The 3,760-nt window shown below is 36.1% G+C and overlaps 1 long non-coding RNA gene across 1 annotated transcript in view; it reads left to right on the top strand.

Annotated features, from left to right (window-relative positions):
• Positions 1-139: 139 nt before the first annotated feature.
• The window catches only part of LOC106880769 (uncharacterized), a 27,512-nt gene continuing 23,891 nt past the window's right edge, over positions 140-3,760 (top strand). The window contains exon 1 of the long non-coding RNA XR_001410777.2: positions 140-395. This is a non-coding gene — a long non-coding RNA (uncharacterized LOC106880769). The remainder of the gene's footprint in view (positions 396-3,760) is intronic.

Here is a 3,760-nt window from a genome sequence, read left to right as displayed (position 1 = left end):
ACACACACACACACACACACACACACACACATACGATAGCTCCTTTCAGTTTCCATCTAACAGCACGTTAACAAAGAAGATTAAAAACTCACACACACGCGCTACACACACAAGCGCAAGCACAGGCATTGGACGCAATATTAGCGTTAATGGCAGCAAAGAAGCAAGTTTGAAGTTTTGAATAAGTGCAAAAAGAAAATAGACAAAAGCCAAAATGATAAAAAGAGAAAAAAAAGAGTAAAGCCACTTAAATTTGATAACCAAAATTACACTCGCTATGCTGTTAAAGGAACGGCGTTTGGTGAGACCAACACGTCTCTATCTTCAATTTCTCTCAGTTACTTTCACTTCAGCTATGACATCTGATCTAAGGTAATTTTGAATCATTGCAATAGGTAAATTCAATTCCTGTCTCTAACATTTTTTGAACATTTGCTAAATTTTTGTTTTACATGATCTTATTTAATTTACATTAAGTCTTCTTTATATTTTTATCGCTATTTCCAACTGTTAGAAAAACGTTAAGTTCCTTATCGGCTTCAATGCAAATAACATATCTGTCTACCACCCTGCATCTCTCTCTCTATCTCTCTCTCTCTCTCTCTCTCTCTCTCTCTCTCTCTCTCTCTCTCTCTTCCCCTCTCTATGTACCTTTGCCTTTTGCTTTTTTTACTCTTCTTCCCCGCTTCTCTCTCGGGTTATCTCTGCATTTATCTCTATTTACGATTACTCAACTTGAAACATGTGCAACGGTATGGATTCACACATACAATCACTTTCATATTCAAACACAGACATACGCACATCGCCTCCAGGATACTGGAAGGCTTCTTAAGTTTCATGTTGATTATACTGATTATTCTCTGGAAAAGTGCAATTTTTTTCACATGAGGTTTAAATGCATGCAGATCTAAACCTGGACTAGTATGTGCTAAGGGTACCAAAGAAAGCGTTGTGCATCTAAATCAAGGCTCTACAAAATAAGAGGAGGAAAGACACATAAAGGTATACATATGCAGCAGAAATAATAATAATAATAATAATAATAATAATAATAATAATAATAATAATAATAATAATAGTAATAATAATAGTTTCAAATTTTAGCACAGGGCTAGCAAGTTGTGGGGAGAGGTTAAGTCGATTGCATCGACCACAATGCTCAACTGGTACTTATTTTATCGACCCCGAAAGGTATAAAAGGCAAAGTCAACCTTGGCAAAATTTGAATTCAGAATGTAAAGACGATGAAATGCCTCTAAGCATTTTGTCCGATAATAATAATAATAATAATAATAACAACAACAACAACAAGCACTCAGAGAGCGCAGACCTCCGCCAAGGCAACACCAATGTCCTCTCAACGATTAGCCAAAGATGATTTTTAAAATGAGAATATCTGAAATAAACTCGACTGCTCTTAGAAACGAGAATACTAAAAATGAACTCAACCGCTGTCAAAAATTAAGTTAAAAAAAAACCGGAAAAGTAATCCAGAATCCTTGTCCGGTATCGGATCGATTCCAAAATCTAATCAGTTCGTGCCAGTCATGAGGCCAAACATCCCCGAAAGTTTCATCCGAATCTGTCCAGCGCTTCCTGAGATATCTTGCCCTCGGTCAAACAAACAAACAAACAAATACGGCTGGAAAACAATACCTCCGCCTTAGCGAAGGCGGAGGTAATAATAATAATAAAAATAATAATAATAATAATGATAATAATAACCTTTTCTATTATAGGCACAAGGCCTGAATTTTTGGGGGAGGGAGTAGTCGATTACATCGACTTCAATGCGTAACTGGTATTTATTTTATCGACCCCGAAAAAGATGAAAGACAAAATCGACCCCGTCGGAATTTGAACTCAGAACGTAAAGACGGGCGAAAAGCCGCTTAGCATTTTGCTTGACGTACTAAAGAGTCTGCCAGCTCACCGCCTGTGCTGGTTTCTGACTTGAGTACAAGGTAAAAAAGTTTCAAGACAAGGCTTTAATCGATACCACCGACTCCAGTACTTGACCGGTAAATCATTTTATCGAACCGAGAGAGCGAAGAAAGACAAAGTTGACCTCGGTAGAAAGTGGATTCAGAGCGTAAAGATCGAAACAAATAGTGCAACGCATTTTATCCGAATGCTCTAACGATTGGGCTAATCCTCCTAATTATTATAACAACAACAAGAGCAACAACAACAACAACAGCAACAGCAACAAAAACAGCAGCAACAATAACTACAATGTTATTGTTTGGTAGAGGAAAATCTTGTTACAAATTTGCGATCGCAAAAGAAAGAATAAAGAACGAACTAACACTCTTTACAACATTTAGAATGTGTTCGTATACAAATTTTCTTTGGATACTTTGTGTGTTAAAACTGCAGTGCGCTTTGGATGACATTAGAAAAATGTCACACACGATATTTCGGCATAATTATCCCTCTTCAATGGCAGCGTACGCTGTACCACGTTTATGCGCACATGAATATGTTATAAATGATGGACATATCGCATTTTTGATCTCTATTGTTTCAAGTGCAAATACCGAGTTGAGTCGAGACAGGCAAGCTTCTGCACACAAGCATCAAATGTTTTGTTAGCTAGGAACAGGAATTCCTTTGCTAACTGCATATAATGGAATTGGTATTTGCCACTAAAGAAGCGAAATTTTGCTGAAACACGGGTGTCTGATATTTCATTTACTTGGTTTCGAGAATCTGGCGTTTTTAACACACAATGATTTGGAGTAAATCTAAGTCATTCCACGTTCACATGTGGGTGAACTTGTTATCAGCGATATGCATGCAGATCGTTATGTGTGTGTGTGTGTGTGTGTGTGTGTGTGTGTGTGTGTGTGTGTGTGTGTGTGTATGTATGTGTATTTTGTGTGTAAAAATTGCAGCACGACTGTCATTGTTATGCTTACAGCTCCACGTAGATTATAGCCTTTGCTACATCCAGTATAGTGGTTAATTAATTGAGATTAACACAAGTTAATATTATTTGTTCCTACGTGTGTTCACCGTTATGGTTACAAAGAACATTAGTTCTTTGTAACTTAACGTAATAACAAGTTTTCTGGTAACCTGTTCTGGTTAAGCAACGATATTCAGATGAAACCACCAACGCTGGAATCCAAGTAACTATAATGGTGAGACGTTTGTAGGAACTAATATTAACTGATAATTTTTCCAATGAACATACACATGTATGCATATAGCTTATACAGGGTGTCCACAAGGTCTGGATACATGGAGTAAATAAAATCATAACATAAACAACTAAATATAAGAAATAATAATTTCTTAAAATATGTGTTAATCCCCATGTGGGCACATGGAGTAAATAAAATCATAACATAAACAATTAAATATAAGAAATAATAATTTCTTAAAGCATGTATTAATCCCCATGTACCCAGACTTTGTGGACACCCTGTATAAGTATATGAGTATGTATGTATGTATGTATGTATGTATGTATGTATGTATGTATGTATGAAAGTATGTGTGTGTATGTGTACATAAGCACGTTTGCATCGTTAAGCATTTCGTTTCCCAAACTAGTAGTTCCGGCTTTGATAGCAGACTGAAATACATTCCGCGCCCTGTATTATTGGTTAAATGATTGGTACCTCAGCCTGAATGCAGTCTAATGACTAATCTAGTAAGAAAATATACAACACTTGATATTCTACGAATCATTCACTTGCAAATTCATATATAACCTTTATACAAAGAAAGAATAAAATATATGTTTAAA

This window comes from Octopus bimaculoides, chromosome 2 (genome assembly GCF_001194135.2).
Source record: "Octopus bimaculoides isolate UCB-OBI-ISO-001 chromosome 2, ASM119413v2, whole genome shotgun sequence".
NCBI classification, from domain to species: domain Eukaryota; kingdom Metazoa; phylum Mollusca; class Cephalopoda; order Octopoda; family Octopodidae; genus Octopus; species Octopus bimaculoides.
Note: the sequence above shows the minus strand (reverse complement) of the source record. Positions and strands in the feature narration are given on the sequence as shown.